General features: G+C 35.9%; 2 protein-coding genes and 1 long non-coding RNA gene across 9 annotated transcripts in view; 2 read left to right on the forward strand and 1 right to left on the reverse strand.

Annotated features, from left to right (window-relative positions):
• The window catches only part of LOC117689995 (serine/threonine-protein phosphatase 6 regulatory ankyrin repeat subunit B-like), a 568,848-nt gene that overhangs the window by 280,074 nt on the left and 261,191 nt on the right, over window positions 1–27,583 (reverse strand). The window lies entirely within an intron of this gene.
• Window positions 1–27,583, forward strand: part of LOC105343765 (cysteine-rich venom protein latisemin) — a 182,459-nt gene that overhangs the window by 61,771 nt on the left and 93,105 nt on the right. The window lies entirely within an intron of this gene.
• On the forward strand, window positions 378–2,422 carry LOC136270791 (uncharacterized). Its single transcript, XR_010708652.1, has 3 exons — window positions 378–465; window positions 713–798; window positions 2,339–2,422. It is a non-coding gene; the product is annotated as an uncharacterized lncRNA (long non-coding RNA).

Genomic DNA, 27,583 nt, shown 5'->3' on the forward strand with positions numbered 1-27,583 from the left:
AACCCCATAAAAGGACATTTCACATTTTACACACTCTCATCATTCACACATTACCATACATTCAGTGCACATTATTTAAACAGAGCAATCATTAAATGTAATACAAAATTCATATGATAGGTATAATATAACAAACATTTCAAACATGCTAACTACACCCCCCCCCCCACCCACCCACCCACCTATGATAACCCCCCCCCCCCCCCACTTAGCTACTTCCTGTTTAACTTTGGATCTGTTAGTGACTTACTATAAGTGTCTTTAGACTTTTTATCATAGAGCTGATATCTTTTAGTTCTATAAAATTTTCTTTGGAATTATATTTTAATAGTTTTTGTTTCATTTTAAAGTAATTTTGCCTATTTTGCTGTTGTTTTAGATGATGGACCACTCTACTTCCTTTTACAACAGGTGCCCCTACAGATTCACAAAGTTCCAATGTTGAATTTCCATGACCCTGATTGAGTGAGTGCACAACTTTATGTATTCTACTTTCAAAATTTCTACTACTTGTAATACATTTTGGATTTGATTTAAAATATGCCCTATTAACAGATTCAGATTTTTGTGTACAAGTGTGATATTTAATTCTATCAAGATTATTAAGTCCCAAAGTCAGATTTACACAGTCTTTTAACAAGCACATGTCTTCTGTCATGCTTAATTCAAAGTCACGAGGCAACACTGAAGAGTTCCACTTGTTGTTTTTCAGTCCGCGACAGGAGAAGGAATGAAGTTGTCCTTGGTAGCAGCTGTTGATGGAACGGACAGCAGTTTACATGGCCTGTTTCATCAAAGGTACGGTATTTTTCCGACGATTAGTCGGTATTTTTTTTCTCTGAAGCAGATCACCCGACTTATCGTCTTGTTTGACTTGTCGTAGGCTCGAGGTCAGAAAATTGTTAAAAATAGCATTTAAAATCTTGGTTTTAATAATCTTGAGTTGGCTGTGTGATTGAAAATTACGTTGTTGAATTCACTGTTCATCTTTAATAATTATCATTTCACTCATCTGTTAACACTTAAATACATAATTATAACAACAGTTATTAAAAAATGTTACATTGTCTTTAATCAATTAAAAGTTTTACCGTTCCGTTTTTATAAACACATTGTTTCATGGTTCTATGTATCACTAATAGTATAAGATAACATTGCGCAGTAAAATTGAAACCAAATTTGAATGGAAGAAAATATTGCAGTAGGTCCGGGGGATGTTTTTTAAATTTGATTATTTTATTAGTAAAGAGTTGTTAGTGGAAAGTATAAATCAGAAATATTTTATGGTCAAATTCAATCTTAAAATATGTAATCGGCAATTATCAATACTACTGTTTATACAATAGGCTGACACCGGTTGTGTTAATAATCTTGCCCTAAGGCTGAGATCTATATGGCAATTTCACTCCTTGTGTATATAAAGAGTACCGTTATAAGAGTGGTTATAGTTCATTGATTAATTATTGTCCAATTCTTTGATTATTGTTTGGTAAATTTTTTTTGGAAACGTATGTATGTCGTATATCGTCATTATCAAGTCGTACAAATGATCGATCTATTTCTAACAGTGACTATGTAAAACAATAGCGTGTAACTGCATTACTGGATACAAAGTAAACAAGTTTCATCAAATCATATAGTAATTGCTAAGCTTTCTGCACTTGAGATCCCCCTTTGAAGTCCGACACGAGACGGGGGCATGCCCATGACACCGGAAATTGTTAAACAAACATTGACCACGCGCTGAGTCAACAGGTGGCTAGTTATGTAACGGCGAATACACTGGCGATAGTCAGAGTGGATAATTATTTTAATGCTTGGGAATAAAATATTTCTGACAAAGTAAGTTTAGTTTAGCATAACATGCGATATTGGGAATTGTTTAAAATGCAAGCGACTTTGTAGATGTTGCTGGTATTTGAAAATATGATGCATAAGTATAAAGCGTAATTGTTTAACTGTTAATCATTGATAATAATTGGTAGCAATATCGGGGACATCATGGCATCATACACTGATAATGTAACTGCAGTTTTAATACGCCATTTTGAAGTGATAAGATCGACGTATGGTCTAAATCGACGTATCGTAGGATTTTGTTAAAATTTTGGCCAAAAATGAGGAATTTGACGAGTCATCCGCATCGACAGGTCATCGGGAACATACGGCAAGTCACTGAAGTAGTGTTTGTAGCAGTTTTCGTACTCGGTCCTGCATCTAAGCTTCAGGTCCAGGGTAAATCTCCTCTGCATGGATTCTCTCATAGCTTTTGTTCTTCCATAGTTAATAGTTTTTGTTTCATTTTAAAGTAATTTTGCCTATTTTGCTGTTGTTTTAGATGATGGACCACTCTACTTCCTTTTACAACAGGTGCCCCTACAGATTCACAAAGTTCCAATGTTGAATTTCCATGACCCTGATTGAGTGAGTGCACAACTTTATGTATTCTACTTTCAAAATTTCTACTACTTGTAATACATTTTGGATTTGATTTTAAATATGCCCTATTAACAGATTCAGATGTTTGTGTACAAGTGTGATATTTAATTCTATCAAGATTATTAAGTCCCAAAGTCAGATTTACACAGTCTTTTAACAAGCACATGTCTTCTGTCATGCTTAATTCAAAGTCACGAGGCAACACTGAAGAGTTCCACTTGTTGTTTTTCAGTCCGCGACAGGAGAAGGAATGAAGTTGGCAGGACTTTCCGCACTGTCCTTGGTAGCAGCTGATGATGGAACGGACAGCAGTTTACATGGCCCGTTTCATCAAAGGTAAGTCACTGGAGTAGTGTTTGTAGCAGTTTTCGTACTCGGTCCTGCATCTAAGCTTCAGGTCCAGGGCAAATCTCCTCTGCATGGATTCTCTCATAGCTTTTGTTCTTCCAGGAAACATGTGACTGCTGAATGGAGCCTTAGCAGTCTGTTTTCTCTGAGATTCAAAGAAGTGGCACAGGTCTTTGAGGTTTTCAATCATATGCCCTTGTTTTTCAGATGCACCGGAAGCAGCAGCACTATCTCCATCACTGGTGAAATGGGAAATGATGAGTGGACAGTCATCACTTTGCAGCTCACTGATTCATTTCGCAGCCCATCTCTTTTTGTCTTTAATGGTGGTCTCTGGAGGAATGGTTGCAGTGCAGCCTTCATGTCCGGGGCAGGTAAATTCCTTTCCCTGGGCTCTAAGATGGGTGCCTTTCTTGCACAGTTTATTGCCACAAAACACTGCCACAACATTGTTCTTCTTGGTAACATTTTCACTTAATGTGTATTTAACTTGTCTGGCAGCTTGGAATGGTGTTTTCCCTATCGCACTGAAGGTGGCATTGTTATACCGGGCATCTCCTACCGCTCTTATAGGTGTATTGGCAAGTCCACATTTCTCGTTAAGCTCTTGAATGTCCTGCATTATTTTCTTCATGCTGTTTTTGCTCACATCAGTGATGATTTTGCCTACTTTGTTGCAAGTCTGATGAATGTTGGTGGCTGATGCTGTTTCGATGTTTGGGCAAAGAAGCATACCACGCATGCCCTCTGTTGTAAGGCTGGTACCCAAGTGGCCGACAGCCATGGCAACATTAAACTGTGCGGCTCTCCGTCCCCTTCCTGATCGACTGACTTCCTCGTACAGCTTTTCACGGTGACTGGTGTAATGGCACATCTTACATCAAATGTAAAGGATCCATGCCAGGCCTCTCTTTTCCTCCCCATGCTGGTTCCAGTCCAGTGAACCGTCAAAGTCCCGGAATTTCTGTGAGTGCTCTTTAAATATGGAGGGTAATCGTGTTCAAAAATCCAGACATGTAAACTTTTAAATCCGAATATGCAATCGTGTTGATGTTTGAGCCTTAGCATGAATATGTGTAATTCTGATCGTGTAACCTATAAAACTCGGGCATAAACACATGTCAGATTTGACTCAGTTCCTTCGCATGATGCACATTTTGCAACTTTATTGTTTACATTAGTTAATTAAACCTTCAACTTTGCACACTTTCAATCCGTAGTTTCTGCGTTTGTAACTTCAGGCTCGGCAATAGCACATCTGACATGATACAAATTGACAAATGTAAAGTCTACAAGTTTGTCGAATTTTGACATGACCTTATATGGAAACAGTGACGTCACTGATAGGAAAAGGCTAGCTGCAGGTAAAGGCATTCCGTAATCGCCGGAATAAATAAAAAAATAAATATTAGGTAAGCCTATAATCATACTATCTCTGGATAACAACATTTCATAGAGTATTATTTTTCGGAAAATTAAATTATGAGATTGGTGTACATTTTATCAAGAGAATGTATAAAAGATGCGAGTAAAGAATTCGATCGGCTTCAGATATCCTCTTAGAACTGAAAAAAATTACATTTAATGACTTTGTTTGAATACACGTGTATAAAGATATATACGCATTTTTATTCATAGGCGTCTGAACCGGGAGGGGGGGGGGGGGGGGGGCTAGGGGGGGGGGGGGACTTAGCCCCCCCCCCCCCACTTTTTTGCCAAGTTAGACCTATTAACCATTAGGAACATAGCAACAGGGAGGATTCAAACCCCCCTACTTTTTCCTCGCAACAAACAAAATTGTTCCTTAAAAGACCTTAAAGAGAATGAAATATTAATAGTGATATTGAAAATTAGAGTCAAAGTAGGTATACTAGCACCCCCACCCCCCCCCCCCCCCCCCACCCACCACCACCACCACCACCACCACGGATTAGAAATTTCATGATTTGGGGGGGGGGGGGGGGGGGGGAATTGGGCAGGCAAGATTGGAGTTATTGGTATACCCTCCCCCACGGAATAGAATTTTCATGATTATGGGAATTCTTGTCAATATTTTTCATGATAAGTTTAGCCCCCCCCCCCCACCTTTCAATTTGCTTTCGACGCCACTGTTATTAGAGTACATGCAACAAATTGTTAAAGTATAGGCCTCGGCTGAATTAAGAAAATATCTTCAAATGCATCCTTATCGCTACCACAAAGTTGTGACCTGATCCCCCTCCCCCACGCGAAAAATTACACGGGGTCCGTCAGCTGAGTTGCAAAGTTATCGATAAGAAAAACAAACTATTTAAAGACATTGGTTTTGAGATTGTGATTACCCGGTAATATGAGACATAAGAAGCGACACCCTCTTTAAAAAAAATGAATAAAAATTCCAAAGATAAGGTTAACTGTCGTGAAATTAAAATGTGTATAAATTATTTTAAGAAATGTTTCTTTGCATTGTCGGCAATATACAGGGAAAAAAGCCTATCATGCGGGTAAAAATTGACATTTTAAAAAAATTATTTTAAGCAATTATTACGGGATTTAGTATGACGTCCTGAATGTCGGTTCAATACAGACTCACTTTGTGAAGTTGGCTGATAAAAATTTTCTGGAGAGCTAGTATAATACAGCTTAACAGCCACTTGTGAACTAGCTGCAGGTCTGTAGCTCCCTGTCTAAAAATACAGATGGACGATCTTTGAGCTACAGTGCCTCCCATAGTAAAACTTCAATTTACGGCGCACAAAAAATATGCGCTTTTTTTTATTATTATTGAAGATTGTGTTATTATTTATCTTTCACTTACACAACAACAAAAAGTATAAATACATGTAAAGTAACATAAATTTTTCCGCGAAAAATTACCAAATCCTTGCAGGTCGTTTATTCTAACTAATTTAGAAAAATAACAAGAGTAAAAATGGGGTACTCTATTAGTATATGCAATGTTTTTGCCCAAAAATGACTAAGTTCAACAGCTGATATTTTTATAAATTATCAGAAATCAAAATCCTAGCAATTTGCATACTTCTGATATACAATGTATATGTATAAATGATCTGCAAAAGAGCAACTTCCTATCTTGAAAACTGTTCGAGGAGTTATCGGTACAATAAGGGTACCTTTTTGACAGCCACTCGCCCGTCTGCAATATTTACTATTTCAATAATCGGAAACCAGTTAAAAATTCACTCTCAAAATTCTTAAAATTCAGAAGCAATGGAGTTACATGGGACCTCACGGCGGTCTTCGAACCTCATGCCGCTCAAAATATATTTACCCCCTTAAGAAATTTCTTGATCCGTCTCATTTCTAGAAAAGAGTACGCATTTACTTATAAATATATTCCAGATTAAATTACATGTACATGTCAATTTTTTTTTAGAGATATAAGATATTAGGCATTTCCTTTTATAATACCATGAGAATTATATTACGGAAATTAGCGCATTCGTCACATCAGCAACAATTTTTTTTCTACATGAACCTCTTCCTGTTTGGTTCAGTTTCAATCATACCTCAATTTTTTTTTCTAAAAATAATACCGGTGTTTTCGATAAAAAAGTTGTCGTTCATTAAAAGCTTATTGCAACAGTTCAGCTGAATATTATGTATATTTTTCGTTCATTCCGGTCCGGCGGTTACGGCATGCCTTTTCCCGCAGCAAGGCAGTTGCCATATAAGGTCATGTCAAAACTTGTAGACTTTACATTTGCCAATTTGTATCATGTCAGATGTGCTATTGCCGAGCCTGAAGTTACAAACGCAGAAACTACGGATTGAAAGTGTGCAAAGTTGAAGGTTTAATTAACTAATGTAAACAATAAAGTTGCAAAATGTGCATCATGCGAAGGAACTGAGTCAAATCTTACACGTGTTTATGCCCGAGTTTTATAGGTTACACGATCAGAATTACACATATTCATGCTCAGGCTCACACATCAACACGATTGCATATTCGGATTTACAAGTTTACATGTCTGGATTTTTGAACACGATTACCCTCCATATTTAAATGCATGGTTCCATAGTTTAGCAGTTTTTTCTTGATGGAGCACTTTGAAAAGTCTGGAATTGGGGTTCGGTGACTCTGCATCCATGTAGGAGTCTACCAGCTGCACTTCACTTGGCCCGGGTCGCAAAATCTTCATTTGACTGCTTCTACGCTCAGCATCGCTTATTGTGAATATTCCATCCTTCTGCTGCTGTACGACATCCTGAAACTCTTCTTCACTCAGCCTTTTTATAGGACATAGACACTGTACTGGGCTGGTGCCCCCCCCCTCCCCACTTCGCTACTTCCTGTTTAACTTTGGATCTGTTAGTGACTTACTATAAGTGTCTTTAGACTTTTTATCATAGAGCTGATATCTGTTAGATCTATAAAGTTTTCTTTGGAATTTATATTTTAATAGTTTTTGTTTCATTTTAAAGTAATTTTGCCTATTTTGCTGTTGTTTTAGATGATGGACCACTCTACTTCCTTTTACAACAGGTGCCCCTAGAGATTCACAAAGTTCCAATGTTGAATTTCCATGACCCTGATTGAGTGAGTGCACAACTTTATGTATTCTACTTTCAAAATTTCTACTACTTGTAATACATTTTGGATTTGATTTTAAATATGCCCTATTAACAGATTCAGATTTTTGTGTACAAGTGTGATATTTAATTCTATCAAGATTATTAAGTCCCAAAGTCAGATTTACACAGTCTTTTAACAAGCACATGTCTTCTGTCATGCTTTATTCAAAGTCACGAGGCAACACTGAAGAGTTCCACTTGTTGTTTTTCAGTCCGCGACAGGAGAAGGAATGAAGTTGGCAGGACTTTCCGCACTGTCCTTGGTAGCAGCTGATGATGAAATGGACAGCGGTTTACATGGCCAGTTTCATCAAAGGTAAGTCACTGGAGTAGTGTTTGTAGCAGTTTTCGTACTCGGTCCTGCATCTAAGCTTCAGGTCCAGGGCAAATCTCCTCTGCATGGGTTCTCTCATAGCTTTTGTTCTTCCAGGAAACATGTGACTGCTGAATGGAGCCTTAGCAGTCTGTTTTCTCTGAGATTCAAAGAAGTGGCACAGGTCTTTGAGGTTTTCAATCATATGCCCTTGTTTTTCAGATGCACCGGAAGCAGCAGCACTATCTCCATCACTGGTGAAATGGGAAATGATGAGTGGACAGTCATCACTTTGCAGCTCACTGATGCATTTCGCAGCCCATCTCTTTTTGTCTTTAATGGTGGTCTCTGGAGGAATGGTTGCAGTGCAGCCTTCATGTCCGGGGCAGGTAAATTCCTTTCCCTTGGCTCTAAGAAGGGTGCCTTTCTTGCACAGTTTATTGCCACAAACCACTGCCACAACATTGTTCTTCTTGGTAACATTTTCACTTAATGTGTATGTAACTTGTGCGGCGGCTTGGAATGGTGTTTTCCCTATCGCACTGAAGGTGGCATTGTTATACCGGGCATCTCCTACCGCTCTTACAGTGGTAACAACGTTATTGTTGACAAGCCAATCGTGTTAAATGGTTCGTGTAACGTGGGTGATCGTTCGTGTAACGTTCGGGATCGTGCGTGTATCAGGAAAATTGGTTTGCGTTTTTTATCGTGCGTGTTCGTGCGTGATCGTGCGTTTTTTTCGTTTTGTAACTTTTTTATGGAATGCCAGGATTTATTCTCAAAACAAAGACAAGTAGTTTTTGTAAAACAATGTGAATTTAATAAAACTTTTTTATATAAGAACATTGACAGTTGTTAACATTCATTCTCTCTTTCGTCGTTAAATACATTTTTGTATTTCCATAGCTCATTCAATCCTTTGTTCGGTCGAGTTAGTTTTGCTTAATTTTATAATCAGCCTATATCAAGCATCGATTGTGTCTTGACAAATAATTTCAATCATATTAGCAAAAGCGACACGTTGAATGAAAGCGGCCAGCCTTACCCATTCCCCGTTTTAAACTAAACGATTATTCCCAACGTTTTTCTTTCAAATGAGAATATGATACACATTATTATCTAATAGATTGTATACACATTTGTTTGAAATAAAATTTATTTAGACGCTTTAAAATTTAGAATAAATAGAAATAAATCAATTATGTACTGTAAATTATGAAAATATTGGATGTGAAAAATCGAAATTCTATGGAACAAGGTAACAAATTTACCTGTATCCCGCATAATTAAATCGTACGTAAGAGAATTAAATTACATAAACAGTCAACTCGTACGTAAATAATTTTGTGTAGTTTATGCATTATCTTCATTTCTATTACAAGTAATTTTCTTTAACTTATGATAGAAGTTAATATTCGTTATGGAAACAAAAAATAATTTGCGTGTGAATCCTTTATATTTGTGTATGGATGTGTAAAAGTGTTAACTCGTAAAATACAAAACAGTGCATGACTAAAGTACATGCCGCTTTTCAATAACATGCAAACATAAAGCAATACAAATTAAAGTAATACGTTTCCTTAATTCAAATCTTAAAGATTAATTTTGATTTTGCGTGTTTAATGGTGTAGAATCGTTCAGTTGCGTGTTTAATCGTTTTTGTTCGTGTACCGTGAAGATTCAGTAAGTTAGTGATCGTTCGTGTATCGTGCGTGATCGTTCGTGTATCAGAATCGTGCGTGTTGTTTGTCAACAATAACGTTGCTACCACTGTATAGGTGTATTGGCAAGTCCACATTTCTCGTTAAGCTCTTGAATGTCCTGTCTTATTTTCTTCATGCTGTTTTTGCTCACATCAGTGATGATTTTGCCTACTTTGTTGCAAGTCTGATGAATGTTGGTGGCTGATGCTGGTTCGATGTTTGCGCAAAGAAGCATACCACGCATGCCCTCTGTTGTAAGGCTGGTACCCAAGTGGCCGACAGCCATGGCAACATTAAACTGTGCGGCTCTCCGTCCCCTTCCTGATCGACTGACTTCCTCGTACAGCTTTTCACGGTGACTGGTGTAATGGCACATCTTACATCGAATGTAAAGGATCCATGCCAGGCCTCTCTTTTCCTCCCCATGCTGGTTCCAGTCCAGTGAACCGTCAAAGTCCAGGAATTTCTGTGAGTGCTCTTTAAATGCATAGATCCATAGTTTAGCAGTTTTTAACCGGGTTTTACAAAGGAAAAATCCGGTTATTAAAATGGTGAAAAGTACGGGCGGGCGGACGGGCGGCTGCCAAAAGGGTACCCTCATTGTACGGATAACTCCTCCGACAGTTTTCAAGATAGGAAGTTGTTCTTTAGCAGATCAATTGTACATATATCAGACGTGTGCATATTGCTAGGATTTCGATTTCTGATAATTAATGAAAAAAATACCAGCTTTGGAACTTAGTCATTTTTTGGCAAAATATTGCATATAGGGTACCCTTTCACCTTATCCATTTCACTGGATACGGGTTGACATGGATTATGGATACAGTTCACATAAAAGAAAACCCGGTTTGGTGTCACATTGACAGCTTTTCACTTGTTTCTTGATGGAGCACTTTGAAAAGTCTGGAATTGGGATTCGGTGACTCTGCATCCATGTAGGAGTCTACCAGCTGCACTTTACTTGGCCCGGGTCGCAAAATCATCATTTGACTGCCTCTAGGCTCAGCATCGCTTATTGTGAATATTCCATCCTTCTGCTGCTGTACGACATCCTGAAGCTCTTCTTCACTCAGCCTTTTTATATGACATAGACACTGTACTGGGCTGGTGGTACCCCCCCCCCCCCCACTTAGCTACTTCCTGTTTAACTTTGGATCTGTTAATGACTTACTATAAGTGTCTTTAGACTTTTTATCATAGAGCTGATATCTTTTAGATCTATAAAATTTTATTTGGAATTTATATTTTAATAGTTTTTGTTTCATTTTAAAGTAATTTTGCCTATTTTGCTGTTGTTTTAGATGATGGACCACTCTACTTCCTTTTACAACAGGTGCCCCTACAGATTCACAAAGTTCCAATGTTGAATTTCCATGACCCTGATTGAGTGAGTGCACAACTTTATGTATTATACTTTCAAAATTTCTACTACTTGTAATACATTTTGGATTTGATTTTAAATATGCCCTATTAACAGATTCAGATTTTTGTGTACAAGTGTGATATTTAATTCTATCAAGATTATTAGGTCCCAAAGTCAGATTTACACAGTCTTTTAACAAGCACATGTCTTCTGTCATGCTTAATTCAAAGTCACGAGGCAACACTGAAGAGTTCCACTTGTTGTTTTTCAGTCCGCGACAGGAGAAGGAATGAAGTTGGCAGGACTTTCCGCACTGTCCTTGGTAGCAGCTGATGATGGAATGGACAGCGGTTTACATGGCCAGTTTCATCAAAGGTAAGTCACTGGAGTAGTGTTTGTAGCAGTTTTCGTACTCGGTCCTGCATCTAAGCTTCAGGTCCAGGGCAAATCTCCTCTGCATGGATTCTCTCATAGCTTTTGTTCTTCCAGGAAACATGTGACTGCTGAATGGAGCCTTAGCAGTCTGTTTTCTCTGAGATTCAAAGAAGTGGCGCAGGTCTTTGAGGTTTTCAATCATATGCCCTTGCATTTCAGATGCATTGGAAGCAGCAGCACTATCTCCATCACTGGTGAAATGGGAAATGATGAGTGGACAGTCATCACTTTGCAGCTCACTGATGCATTTTGCAGCCCATCTCTTTTTGTCTTTAATGGTGGTCTCTGGAGGAATGGTTGCAGTGCAGCCTTCATGCCCGGGGCAGGGAAATTCCTTTCCCTTGGCTCTAAAATGGGTGCCTTTCTTGCACAGTTTATTGCCACAAAACACTGCCACAACATTGTTCTTCTTGGTAACATTTTCACTTAATGTGTATGTAACTTGTGTGGCGGCTTGGAATGGTGTTTTCCCTATCGCACTGAAGGTGGCATTGTTTTACCGGGCATCTCCTTCCGCTCTTATAGGTGTATTGGCAAGTCCACATTTCTCGTTAAGCTCTTGAATGTCCTGCCTTATTTTCTTCATGCTGTTTTTGCTCACATCAGTGATGATTTTGCCTACTTTGTTGCAGGTCTGATGAATGTTGGTGGCTGATGCTGTTTCGATGTTTGCGCAAAGAAGCATACCACGCATGCCCTCTGTTGTAAGGCTGGTACCCAAGTGGCCGACAGCCATGGCAACATTAAACTGTGCGGCTCTCCGTCCCCTTCCTGATCGACTGACTTCCTCGTACAGCTTTTCACGGTGACTGGTGCAACTTCCTGGATGGTGCTGAGCCTGTTTGTCAACATGTGGAACCCACGTGTACTTAGGGGTAGGTATGTTTACTAACAATTATCTCTCTTAGAAACCGCATAAGGCGTTATTTTTCTGATCTAAAATTTTTCTTGAAGCATTTAAGGTAGCTCCATACTCGTAAAATTCTCTGAGGAAAGTTGAAAAACCGAACTGATTTCGACTTAATAGACTTAAATGTCATCAATTGTTAGAAAAAATTTACATGTCATCACACTTTTTGAGATGCCAGATAAACACAAACTAAAGTATATTTTAGCATTAGAAAAATGTATTTTTTTTCTGTTAAAAGTAAAATCTTGTAGGCAGAAATTTGTTTTTCTTGTTTAATTTTAATGTCAACTTTATCAGAAAACTAGAATTACAAAATTATTTCAAAATTAATCGTTGGAATAAGAAAAACTATAGCATTTAGACATACAACTGAGAGAAAAGTCAGAAAAAGAGTTATTTCCCCTTTGCATAGATAAAATATATAAAAATTTGGAAAGTTAGTATAAAATTAAGTGCGAAAATATCTTTAGCCTACCAATAATTTCTAATTACATCCATGTGATTATATTCACATAAAATAAATAAAACTATCTTGCACAATTTTTAAAGAATTCAAAGTTTTACAAAAAAGTGTGACGTCACAGAACACTGGATCTACTTTAACTAAAATTTCTCGTTCATGAATTAAATGCTGAGAGTATAGTTAATTAATTTACTGAATTAAAGCTATATAGTAACATATAGTGAAATTAATTCCTTGTGTGAGACATTAATGATCTTCACGTTTAACCTGATAATGGCAGAATTTGAGGAAGAACACGTACAAATCAAGATATACTTGACAGATGTTGGGTTGTAAAATCATCGCTGCATCATTTATAGAATGTATAAAAATGACCAGCTAAATTTTTTTAACAAAAATTATGTACTTAAATGATCTATAGATCCTCTGTTTTGTTAATATTGTTTTCATTACTGAACACCCTAGCCGATCGCTGTGAACATTTCAACCAGAGATCAAATCACATGGAAAATAGTTGGTTCAATTAAATATAACTCTGTTTTAAGTAAATATAAAAGCTAAAGTAAATTAATTTCTCTCTATAAAAAAATGATGCATTAAAACACAAATTATATTACATACAAGTTAAATAAATAAATACGCAGATACAAATTCGCGTACAATTTGTTAACATTGTTTTCATTACCTCACACCTTAGTCGATTGCCAAGTAAATTTCAGCCTGCAGATCAAATCACACGGAAAAAAGCAGACTCAATTAAAATACAACCCTTGTTTTAAGTAAATATAAATTATATCATAAATTCTTTTGTTTCTGTAAAAATGCATAAAAAAAGAATTATATTACAAGACTATTGGTTGCTTATGTCAAGTCAACCTTTAAGAGTTTTGCCTTAAGGTAAGGTTTGCGGTTACAGGGAGACAACTCACACATTTTCATTGTGACGTAACACCAACTACCCTTTATTTCAGTTATGACGTCAAAAATTATGTGACGTCATAATTGATTTCAGTTTTTTTTATTTCACGGGTTTTTTTAGTTTCAATGAAAAAATAAGAGGACACAAGCATTTTATCAATTTCCACGAAAACGAAATCCGCATCATATGGTTTTGAATAGTGTTTTAGAAACATCAGATTACACATATTCTAAGATACGTTTTTCCTGAAATCGGTGGACTTGGAAAAGTTTCAAATAAGATGTTTTCGTTTACATAATAGTAGACCAAAATTAAGACTTTTGTTGCATTTTATTCTATTTTTAGATAGTTCATCAGAAATTAATAAAAGTGAATCATGATATTAATAGTGATATTATTTTTGAACATTTTAAGCATAAATAACCCACATAATAGTCACATATAAAATGTACATATTTTCACGAAATTGTTTACATTTCATCAAAATGAAAATTGGAAATCATGAACTTTGACCTTTTGTAGTTATAAAACAGGACGGGCAAAATTCATTTGAATATCATGAGAAAAAAGACTTTAGTATAGTGAACCAAATGGTATGTAACTTTGGTACAACCTCTAAAAAATGCAAACCGCAAACCTTACCTTAATCCTATATATGCCTGCTGCTTTTCCTGATGTCAAGGATTTGATGGTTACTGTTATTTTTTTCTTTTGTTGGAGGATCAGTATTGAGGTCAGTCAAATAAAGTGGCTCACTCAGGCTTAGATCTAAAAGTCTTGTACAAGGAAATAGCCAATCAAACTGAACTTAGCAAACTGAACTTAGTCAATTGTAGTTTCATATATTTATAAATAGAGGCAATTTCTTTTCTTTCTTCCTTTTTTGGCACCTTATTTTAGGCCTACAATATTTAATTTGGACTCATTTGCTAGGAAAATTATTACTTAATGGAATTGTACCACTGAATTAGGCCAAAGAAAAAAAATATGTGTGTTTCTGGTTTCCCGACCGACCCTATTTTTTATGCGCCGACCCTAACACTTTTAATTCCAAATCCAAATTACCAACTGTAATTGGTTTAAACAATAGAGTATTTACAAATCAGAGTTAAAAAAAAGCTTGTAACAATTCAATAGAAATTCAATAGAAAACACCACTTATCAAAGATTTCTAAGTGCAGATTGACAGTATGGATGAAAGTTATCCTTGGTTATTTTAGCTAAATTATCAATGCAATAAATAGTTTCATAGGGCAGTGATGTGTTAAAAATTAATATAAAGATTTACAAGAAGAAAGCAGAGGCAAATTTTTTTTTTATATTTCTGGGTGTGGAGACTGCAGACATCGTAAGTCTTTAAATAGGCCCAACAATCATTCACATTATAAATATTTTAAAGTGCTGCAGTTCCATTGCAAATGAAATTTTTAAAATTAGTCTTAAACCATTAATTATGTATTCATTTTTTGGAGGGAATTAGGCCAAAAAAAAAAAATGGGCAGATTTCAACCAAATTTGTCACAAAGCACCACTAGGTGAAGGGGATTTAAGTTTGCATGTTCAAATGAAGGGCCACGCCCTCTTTAAAGGGGAGATAATTGAGAATTATTGAAAATTTGTTGGTATTTTTCAAAAATCTTCTTCTCAAAAACTATTCGGCCTGAAAAGCTTAAACTTGTGTGGAGGCATCCTCGAGTAGTGTAGATTCAAGTTTGTTCAAATCATGGTCCCCGGAGGTAGGGAGGGGCCACAAGAGGGAGATCAAGTTTTACATAGGAATATATAGAGAAAATCTTTAAAAATCTTCTTCTCAAAAACTATCAGGCCTGAAAAGCGCAAATTGAAATGGAAGCATCCTCAGGTAGTGTAGGTTTGTTCAAATCATGGTCTCCAGGGGTAGGGTGGGGCCACAATGGGGGATCAAGTTTTACATAGGAATATATAGAGAAAATCTTTAAAAATCTTCTTCTCAAAAACTATTAGGCCAGAAAAGCTCAAATTACTCTCTATCTCAGCTTTGTTCTTCGATAGTGTTCTTGGTGTTTTTGGTTAACCATTTCCTGGCTCTCTTTCTGTATTAATTTACAAGTTTTTTCAGCAGTTTGTTGGTAGGCCTGTTTGATATTCTTCCATTGATTTTCTAATGAGCTATCTTCTTCTTGCTCGAGGTTTTTTAGTACTCTAAATTTGTTTCTCAGTTCAATACAGAATTTTCTTTAAACATATATCAGGCTTGTTTAGACAGTTGGTATTGATGACCTCTCTCTTTGACTTGTTGTTTTCCTTCGGGTAAAGTCTTTCACCACTCTTGCTCCTATAGGCCTTTCTCTGGTATTCCACCCTCTACTTTTCCAGTATATATTTGGAACTCATGGCAATAGCTGTTTTGATACGGAATGTTGTGGGTTTGGCAGGTAGGTATTGCCTGAATATCATGGCCTGGAGCTCTTCGTAGGGGATTTTGAGACACATCATTGCAGCGAAAGTGCTTACTGATGTGTTCAAATCTGGATCTAGTCATAATTTCAGAGATGGATGGATTTCAAAATGGCCACATATATCCATGCTATGGAATAATTTGGAATTTTGATCACGGAAATGTACATATAAATTCCCAAGAATGCCTTCATTTCCTCAAGTTTTACATCTTTCCACTGATGGTTGGGATTGGTTTCTATGACTCTTGCGGCATATGCATTGGTTTCTCTCACCAAAATTTCAAACAATTTTTAAGGCATCGAGCTATTGCTCTGCAGCCTTCTAGCGATCGTCTGGATTGGCAATCATCCAAAAATTAATGCTCTGCACCGCCTTTAAAATGCGCACAAGAAATAAGTTCCTTTAAGTATTAAACGTATTACAAGATTTTTATTCCATTTATTCAACTAAATTGTGTACAAAGACCCATCTTTGCCTCCCTGGTTATTAACAACTCATTGCATAAGTATTTGCTGAAACTAAAAAATGGCGGGTGAATACAATAAGGTAACATTTACTAAAAAGTCATTAAGTTTATCGCTTACATTTTACCGTAATCCGGTGAATATAATACGCAGTAGTGTACAATACGCACCCCCCACTTTGGGCCTGAAAATGGTGAAAAAAAGCTTGTTGGGATGTATAATACGCATCAAAAAAATTGACCAAACGGTAATCCTGAGTATCAACAAAGCAGTTTTACTTTGTATGCACGCTCAACTTCATCGCGGGAATACGCTACCGGAAATAAGATTCTTAGATACGGATTCATTGTAACTAATACATCGCAGTTATATCTTTATTTCGTATTCAATGTTTTTAATAGACCTAGTATTAAATATTCTACCGTAAATAAAATCAACTACTTCTAACAAGCGTGATATAATTGTTTAGTCATTACAATCCCTGTGAAGTGAAAAACGGACGATGTACAGGTATGGAGATAACGGACCTACATGTAATTAAATTCTTAAATGACTCCGATCAAAGTGATCAATTAGAGGCCTGGAACATAATAAAATATATGCACAAATAGTTGTGTTGTGTATAGTACACATAGCCTAAGGGGGTGTCTGAGATACCCAAGGTGTCAAGCGTTAGCGGTGGGGAACCACAACTGATTCAATGGCTTCAATTAACGGAATAGGTTATAGAATCATTTATATTCATAATTATTTGCAATAAATTAATTAGCATTAAATGAAAATGGTTAAAAATGAGCCAAATGATGTGTAAGCTGTTTTCAAAGATCGGCGTCAAATAGCACGTGGCCATCAAAGTCCGCATTCTATTAATAACAGCTGTAATGGCGGCGTACACGGAGATAAAGAATAGGCAGTTCAAATTAATTTTTAAAGGCCATTTTGAAACAGTTTATTTATTAACAGACTTAAAGTGTACATTTTCTTTAATTACATGCTATAACAATGATTTCCTAAAGGGGTTACATAGTAATATATATGTGATAATGAAGGAATATTACGATGTATAGCGGGGTATCGGTTCTGTCTGTGAACAGCATAGGTAATACGGCAGTATGATACCCCGTGCTTCAGCTAGGAAAAAATATGCCCAAATCCTATAGGGATGTATTATACGCACCCCTTTCTGAAGGTAAAAAATGCTGGGAAAAAAGTGCGTATTATATTCACCGGATTACGGTAATTGGAGACCGTGCCCGATAGAAATAAAATTTGATATGTAAAATTTACTTTTTATCTGGAACGGACTCCAAAATAAATGTAAGTGATAAACTTATCCAGTGATTTTGTTGCAATAGGAAAACACGATAATGCAGTTGGTTTGGTCGAGCATTTTAGATAGCACATGTTGTGGATTTGTTTGTAAACAATCATACCATAGGTAATCTTGTTTCAAACGGGAATTGATATAAATAAAAGTATGTTTTATCATTATAATTAGGGACACACTGTAAATTATTCAAATTATGAACCTGTGAAAATTGTTTAAAGACTGTTTAAAGCAGAAAGAAAATATTTTTTTGAACTTTTGAAAGGACTATGTGCGGTATGGTCAAATATCTGCCCCCGATTTCAACCAATTTTTAAATAGTATCGTATAAAAATAAAATCTTCACAAATCATTGTAAAGAGGATGCCTATAACTTTAATAATGATTTTAGTCATCATTGCTCACTCCCTGTTTATCTATGATGTCCCCTAAATGACCTTATTCCCGCAAATTTGCAAACAAATGAAGATATTCTCATTTTTGCTCTATATTTTGCATTTGGAAGTATAGAGCGCAGGTCTCCTCAAGTGCGATTTTAACATATGTTTTTCTTCAGATAGTTATACATATTATACTAAAAAATGGTACTTGAGCAAGCCTGCTCTCGATGTTTCCGAGTCGAAAAACCATCGGAAAACACCCATATTTTGCTACAAAACATCAATTTATCAAAATAATGCAATATTCATGACGTCATTTCTACATTATGACGTCACTGTGGCGATAACCTTTTACACCTCTATTTCCAATATGATTTTAACTACCTTTCACCTTATTTAAAAGCTCTTTCTAAAACTTTGATTTTGGGGGGCAAAAATTGCATAAAACCGCACTTAGTCCTTTCTTTGATATTTGTATCCATGATGAGTTATTGTATTATAAACGCATCACTACCTATTTTATAAGGAAATATACTGATTTTTGTTTTTAAAGCAGCACAAAACATAATTCATTTACTTTTTTATTCTAGTACTATTTGATATACGACTATTAGTAGAGAACTGGAGAAATTCAAATTATTGATATCATATATATTCTATATAAAAGAAAATGTCAGCTCGACGCCTTTGTGGCCGTTCCGGCCTTTGATTTCAGTAAAGAATTTAACAAAGAAATCAAGTTTGATTTTCCACGGTCCGAGCTCAAAAGTTGCACCTACTGGCTCCATAAATAACGATTTGTTTGGTTTTAAACCAGGTTTTCCAACAGAAAACTCCAGTAACTGTTATTGAAATGCATTGTGAAAATGGCAGGCGGGTGGGTGGGCAGCTGGTTAAAGGGTATCCTCATTGTATGGATAACTCCTCCTACAGTTTTCAAGATAAGAAGTTGTTCTTATGCAGATCAATTGTACAATCATTAAAGGTGTGCATATTGCTAGGATTTTGATTTCTGATAATTTCTGAAAAAAATACCAGCTTTTGAACTTTGTCATTTTTGGGCAAAATATTGATTTGGGGTTCTCGAATTCTCTGGATATGCTAGGTAATGTTTATCAATTAAGGGTTGACATGGATTATGGATACAGTTCACATAAAAGAAAAACTGGTTTGCTGACAGCTTTTCACTTGTCTCAAGTAAGGCTGCCATGCTAGATCTTCGTCTGCACTGTCTGATTTTGAGCTCAAATTTACGAGTGAAAGATCTTGTGTAGATACAGGAGAAACAGATGTATCACTTCCAATTTGGGGAACATCAAAAGTATCGCTAGTATTCTCAAAAAATCCCCAAGAAAACTCTGAATTATTCTTGCTGTCTTTGTCCGCCATCTTCACTATGTGTTGTTTTCTCAAAATATCTATCACACTTCTAAGCTTGGATTTAGGGGATTTCCAATGCTATATATGGGAAATAATGCTATAAATAGGTTGAGTTAACATTTCTCTCTGTCCCTCTCATTAGTTTTTCTGATTAGGTGACAAATTCATTTCTGACCAATCACGACTTACTTAACAAAGATAAATTGTACGCAGTTTAAGAGTTAATATTCAAGGGTATCAATTTTTGTGGATAAAGTAAAAATCACAGTTTCAAGGATATGCAAATTTGTGGCCAATGACCCTATTAATTCAAAATGTTATTAGAAATTGCACTTCAAGTAACACTCATTCATGGAAGAACATAATAACGAAATCCCCTGAAAATTGGTATTCAACAAATATTGATGAAACCACAGTACCTTTTTTTTTTCAATCTTAACTTTTGGGTTAAATAGGGTTGTCTGTGCAAAGTTCAACAAGGTAATTAAACATCTATAAATAAACAAATCACAACACCCTTTAAAACAATTCAAAATGAAATGAAAATAAATTATCAATTTAAATTCCATAAATGCCTTTACGTACAGTAAATTGATCCTAATAAATGAATTACTTTTGATGTTTATAAACCAGCAGTACTAGGATGTCATCTATCTGCTACCTTCTTTTTATTACTTGTGCACTGTCTCCAAAGCAGTTAAAAATGAAGCTATCGAACCAAGTGTATTTCCTTTACTTTCAACTGAGGTGAATCCTGTGAATCTACTGGGTATGGTGAATAGTTGAAGTAGTAGAAGAGACTTGTGAGCAATTCCTGATATTCCGTCATTGCGGGGATGTTCTCTGCTGCTGGTACAAAGAGCTATCCTACATAATTTACAGCTGGTGAAATTGACACTTTCAGCATTTCTAGGTCTTTAACTCCATTACTTTAAAAAAGTTTAAAGGAGATCTGAATTTTGTCAAAGCTGAACCTTCTTTCACCATCCAATACATTGTTTTTAATGCAATTGTAACTGCACTGTGTTTTCCAGACAGTTGTTTGTCTTGTGATTTTTTCAAGTTTTCTGGTAGACTAGGAACAATCATAGCTGTTTGATGGTCTTATGATTAAATGTGATCTTTTAAGGAACTTGTCTTGGTACATGTCATAGTATTGGTGTTCTCATTATAGCATAGCCAACGATATAGACTGAGCCATGCCATTTGAAATTTGTGTGTCATACGTGTGATTGTCTCAGACTCTTGATGTATTTTTAGCTCACCTCTGATCTCTGGTCTGTCTATCCATAATTAGCTCACCTGAGCTGAAAGCTCAAGTGAGCTATTCTGATCACATTTTGTCCGTCGTCCGTCTGTCCGTCTGTCCGTCTGTCTGTCTGTCCGTCTGTAAACTTTTTACATTTTGAACTTCTTCTCTAAAACTGCTTATCCAATTTCAACCAAATTTGGCACAAAGCATCCTTATGGGAGGGCAAATATAAATTGCAAAAATAAAAGTCCGATCTGTATTCAAAGCGGAGAAAACCTTGAAACTGTAGAAAAAGGGGGGTGCATTTTTAAAAATCTTCTTCTCAAGAACTACCGAGGCAAATTCAACGTAGTTTAGCATAAATTATCCTTATGGGAAGGAAAATATAAATTGCAAAAATTAAGGGGTAATTTTGTTTCAAATCTGAGTTATTACGAAAATAATAATAAAGGAAAGGCGTGTTTCAATCAGTTTAATAGCATCGGGCTCGGCATCCGATAAAATGGGTAGGCAAGACTTGGCCTGGGCAAAACAAAAGATTGGCAGTTATTAATCTGCCAATCTCATTAAAATTTCAGGATATTTGATGGACTAGTATATTTGTATTCGCTGTAGATATTGCTGCAAAATAATGCGTATTTGGAATTGACGATTGCCGATCGGCCCCGGCATTTATTTTGCCACGGCCCGGGTTTGCATACCCATTTTACCAAGACTCGTATTCCATACTTCTAAAACGAGGTTCTTTGTTTAAAGCAGCCATGACATTATACGAAAAAGGGTCGATCTGACTATGATGAATTTGCTTGTTGTGCAACAGTTCGCGTATGAAGGGGAATTTTGAAACATGAAAAATATATTGGTGCCGATTTTGTGAAGTAAATTGAGGCTAAATATTTCAATGCGTTGACAGTTTTCACACATGACGTTGGTGTTAGCTTGTTCTGATTTTCGTTTCGTTTTCATTATTTATGCTTTGTAACCTGGAAACTATCGTCTGTATTTCGTGATTTTTACGTATCAAATCAAACAGAGACTTCGGTAAATCAAACAGTTACGTTAACTGTTTACCTGCGCAAATTAAGCAAAATCTGATGTAGGGGTACTGAAATACAATTCATTCTATCGGTAATTCGGCATTATCTTTTGCGTAATGGTAGATTAATGCAATAGGTTTTGTTGAGATGCTCGACATTTTCTCTAGTTTATTCAGTTTAAATAGAGTTTGATGTCGCTTACGGAAATATGAAGGTATATACATGTATATATATAATTCATTATACATGTAGTGCATGTTTCTTGTGTTTAATTGTTTACAATTTCTATTTACTAACCATATTTGTGTGTTAAGCTTCGAATTATAAGCAAGATACAGATATTTGCTCACAATTCTATGTTTGTACACAGATCTTAAAAGCTAAAGATTAAAAAAGTAAAAAAAAAATTGTCAATATTTATTACGAAAATTTTCAAAATCTGTTCTTCCAGAAACCAACTTATTGAATTGTAAACTTAACCTTTTTAGCTCACCTGAGGATGGGGCCACAATGGGGGGGGGGGGGGTCGAAGTTTAACAAGTGAATATATAGATTAAATCTTTAGAAATCTTCTTCTCATAAACTAATCGGCCAGGAAAGCTGAAACTTGTGTGGAAGCATCCTCAGGTAGTGTAGATTCAAAGATGTGAAAAACATGACCCCCAGGGGTAGGGTGGAGCCACAATGGGGGATCGACGTTTTACATAGGAATCCACAGTAAATCTTTAAAAATCTTCTTCTCAGAAACTATTCAGCCAGGAAAACTGACACTTGTGTGGATGCATCCTCAGGTAGTGTAAATTCAAAGTTGTGAAAATCATGACCCCCGGAGGTAGGGTTGGGCCACAATGGGGGATCGAAGTTTAACATATGATTATATACAGTAAATCTTTAAAAATCTTCTTCTCAGAAACTAATTAGCCAGGAAAGCTAAAACTTGTGTGGAAGCATCCTCAGGTAGTGTTGATTCAAATTTGTGAAAATCATGACCCCTGGGGGTAAGTTTGGGCCACAATGGGAGGTCGATGTTTTACATAGGAATAAACAGAGTTATTCTTTAAAAATCTTCTTCTCAGAAACTAATCAGCCAGGAAAGCTGAAACTTGTGTGACAGCATCCTCAGGTAGTGTAGATTCAAAGTTGTGAAAATAATGATCCCCAGGGATAGGGTGGGGCCACAATGGGGGGGGGGGTGTCAAAGTTTAACAAAGGAATAATAGGGTAAAACTTTAAAAACTAATCAGCCAGATGATTCTTTATAATTGTTAAGACTTTGGCCCCAGGACAATTCTTTGGCCTCACGAGAAGGTTCAGAGTTTGATGTACGTTTATATCCCATATATAAACTATTGTTACGGATCTTTTTTAGAACTGCAATACTCAACATATGATATGGCTATAAAATCATCCTGTTAGAAAAGGGACTAATGATTATAAACATAAGAATATCCAGGGGAAAATGGATTTTATTTATACAGGATTTACATGAATTATTGTACATTGTCCAGATAGTTTGTATTATGACTCCATTGAGCTGATTTTATCATACCTATTGTTCCTCAGGTGAGCGATGTGGCCCATGGGCCTCTTGTTTTTTTTACATTTTCGACTTCTTCTCCTGAACCACTGGGCCAATTTCAACCAAACTTGGCACAAAGCATCATTGGGTTATAGGGAGTTTGTTAAATTAAAGGGCCAAGCCATATTTTAAGGGGAAATAATGAGGATTTATCGAAAATTTTGTGATTTTTAAAAAAATCTTCTTCTCAAAAACCAATTGGCCAGAAAAGTTGAAACTTGTGTGGAAACATCCTTAGATAGTGTAGATTAAAATTTGTCAAAATCATGGTCCTCGGGGGTGAGGTCAGGCCTTAATAATAAGGGGGGGGGGGGGTTCGAATTTTCAGATTGGTGTATATAGAGTTTATCTTAAAAAATCTTCTTCTGAAAAGCTGAAACTTGTGTGGAAGCATCCTCAGATAGTGTAGATTTAAGTTTGATATAATCATGATCACCATGGGTAAGGTGGGGCCGCAATTGGGGGTGGGGGGAGAGGGTCGAAGTTTTATATCTGAGTATATAGAGGTAATCTTTATAAATCTTCATCTCATACACCATTTGACAAGAAAAGATGAAACATGTGGAAGCATCCTTGGATAGTGCAGATTCAAGTTTTTTCAAATCATGGTCCCCAGGGGTAAGGTGGGGCCACAATCTTTTAAAATCTTCTACTCAAAAACCATTAGGTCAGAAAAGCTGAAACTTGTGTGGAAGCATCCTAAAAAATTGCAGATCTAAGTTTGTTCAAATCATGGTCCATGGGGATAAGGTGGGGCCACAATGGGGGTCAAATGTTTACATAGGAATATAAAGAGAAACTTTATTTTATATCTTCTACTTAGAACACAACTCGCCAGAAAAGCTGTATATTGTGTGAGGTACATGTATCATCAGGTAGGGTAGATTCAAGTTTGATCAAATTATTATCCCCGGGGGAAGGGTATGGGCACAACGGGGAGGGGTTAAATCTTTACAAAGGAATATATTGAGAAAAATCTTTTTCTAAAAAAAATCATTTTCTTAGAAAAGGTGCAACATTAGTGAAAGCAACCTTAGATAGTGTAGATTCAAATTTGTCAAATTATATTTTTTAGTAGTAGGGTGGAGTCACATGGGGGGTCCAATTTTACAAAAGTAAACATTTTAAATTCACCAAAACTCAAATGTTATAATTTATGGTTTTAATGATGTGCAATCACTTCAACATATTGTTGATTCTTTAAAATTGTTAAGAATTTGGCCCCTGGACAATTCTTGGGCTTCACAAGTTTGATGTACGTTTATATCCCATTTGATTTAGATCTTCTTGAGAACCGTAAAGCTCAATATGTGGAATGACAATACTTTGACAAAAAAGGGATCAATGATAAACAGAATATCCAGGGGAAAAAATTGATTTTTTTTAATACAGGATCTGTTAGCCTACATTGTCCATATTTATTTTGTATATAACTCAATGAAGCCGATTTTATAATGTCTAATGTTGCTCAGGTGAGCAATGTGACCCATGGGCCTCTTATTCCAGCATCCTCCTCACTGTCACACTTGGTAATAGACACGCTTTTTAATTTTGAATTGAAAAAAATTTAAAAGCATTTGCTGGCTACTGCCAGCTTTGATCACTATCTTTTTCTTTGAGGACATTATTCTAAGTTATCATTTGGTATATCATACTAGTATTTGATTTAAATAAGCGCTCAAAAGATTAATAATAAATGCGCAACTTTCATCGACTGGCGAATCTGTAGATGCGGAATGTAACAAAAATATTACATAGTACATAGTCCTAGCATAGCTGGCTATTAGAAGATGAATTTGATCAGCCATTATTTCTAATCAGTATCTAAAATACAGGCCTTTTTGGCTGCTTTATTATATTTTTTCTGCCATTTTCAATTTTTATCAGCAAATGGCAGACAGCCAACGGCAATCTGAAACCCTGCCCCCTTCCCCTTCAAGTCAAGAAGACTAGCCAGCAGCGACAGTAGGTCTATAGGTCGATCCATGTCTCTAGATACTTTTCACTACCCAGTGGTACCACTACCAACAATTGCAGGTAAGTATTATATAGATTATTATCTTTTAAGGTGACTCTATACACCCACAGTTTATTCCAATTTTCAATAGAAGATCACAAAACATATACTTATCAAATATTAAAATGATGATAGGGATGCTATAGGTATTTTAAAAGAATTTTCAAATGTTTTTTCGTGTTTTTGTAAAATAATTTTTAAAAAGTTAGCTATTAACAAATTGAGAGAAATGTTTTTGTCATATGATGGATATTTCCTTCGGACACCTAAAAATTAATATAAAACTTCTTTTATTATTGCAATTTTTTTAGTATTTCCCTAAAACATAAATTTTCATATTTTCTTACTCTGTTGACAAATCATCTGAAAAAGCTGCTTGATAAGAGAATGTATTTTAATAACTGTGACATAAAAAATTTGAATAAAAATCATTGCAAATAAACCCAAAAAATATTTTAAATTTTATTTGGTATGAAAGTTCCTCAGGTAAGAGTAATCGTTCCTAAGTCCCAAGGCCCATTTCATTTCTGAGTTAAAGAAAATTTCCAAAAGTCAAATAAATAAAGGGGAAAATTAACTAATAGGATTCATGTATCCCAACCAGAGAGAAATTCAAAGCCACCCTCTCATCCCCTTATGATGGTTAGGAACATCTGTTAATATTAATGTGAATTAAAGTATATTTATTTAGTATAATTAAAATACTTTCACCAGTTTAGAACTTTCTTTTAGAGTATTCAACCAAAAAATACGTTTAAAAATGTTCTTGTCCTGAACGGGATTCGAGCTCATGACCAGATTTGATTTGTAGATGATTTCAGATTTGTAGTGAACCCACTAACCCACTGAGCTATGCTGTAATATACCGAAAATCAGAAAGAAACTATTTAAAAAATTATACTTGATTTTATTGTTTTTTACGATAAATAATGCGACAAAACGTGAAGGTGTCTCATTACTTGTAAGTAATGATTTTTCCAATTAACAAATTAAATCGAAGACTATTCATTTAACATTTTTTTTTTTAAAGAGTGGTCCCCATACAATTTGCCTCAGTTTAAATCAGCTAGTGCCGGAACTGCATGCTTCCAGATTTACTTTTTTGCGTAAGTGGTGTATAGAGCCACCTTAAACGGGTTTTATCTGAAGAAAATCTTCTGTTCCTCTCAGTAGACTGTATCATTAGCCTAGGGAACTAATGTTAACTTGTTGTTATCATCTAAAGGAACTGTATCACCAGCTCTAGGTACTTATATGTTGTAACTGTTATGATATTCTCAGGCGACTGTATCAGTAGTGTGTGAATTTAAACCTTTGATCATCTCAGGCCAAGGAAGACTGGTGAAAGTTGACGTTTGCGGTTTACATGTGTAGTGTAGTACCAAAAACTATGTAACTGTTATGATGCTATAGATGGACTGATAGTGTATAAATAGCTGAGGGTATTTATGTGATATTCTCTGTTGACTGTATAATTAGCATATGATACTATGGCTACCTGTTTTGACCCTCTCATCAGAGGACTATCATTTGATTAGGGTATTATGTGATGCAACTGCTGTGATTTTCTTAGTGGATTGTACCAATAGCATAGGATACCAAAGTTAAACTGTTGTGATCCTTGTAGTAAAATGTATAATTAGCCTAGGGAACTAATGGAACTTCTTGTTTGCATGTTCCAATCTTAAAAGGGTGATTTGTGTTTTAGAAATTGACATTGTGTAACTTTCGGAGTCTAGTGTTTTGTTGTGTAATTTGTGCAAAAAATCTTGACTCTTAAAGCTTTTTATACAAATGTCAAATTGCAGCAAACACATTTATCTTGAACAATCATCATTTCCCATGCTGTTTTAGTTTTTTTTTATACACCCTGGAAATGAAGTTTGATGGGTTATATAGGAATCACCTTGTCCATCTGTCTGTGAAAAATTTGTGTCTGGTCCATATTTTTTTTTTGGGGGGGGGGGGGGGGGGAGAGAAAAATTGGAAGTTCTTACTTCACACAAAGATTGCTGAAGACCAAAGAGTGTGTCATGACCTTCACTCAGGGTCATTTTGGCAAGGTCAAAGTCACTGGCAGGAAAAGTCCAAAATTTGTGTCCTGTATGTATCTTACTTATAGAGAAAAATTTGAAGTTCTTACTTGACACAAAAATTACTTATAACCTTAGGGTGACCTTGACGCAAGGTCATTAGGGCAAGGTCAGAGATAGGAAAAGTACAACATTTGTGTTTCT

This window comes from Magallana gigas, chromosome 8 (assembly GCF_963853765.1).
Source record: "Magallana gigas chromosome 8, xbMagGiga1.1, whole genome shotgun sequence".
Lineage (NCBI taxonomy): Eukaryota > Metazoa > Mollusca > Bivalvia > Ostreida > Ostreidae > Magallana > Magallana gigas.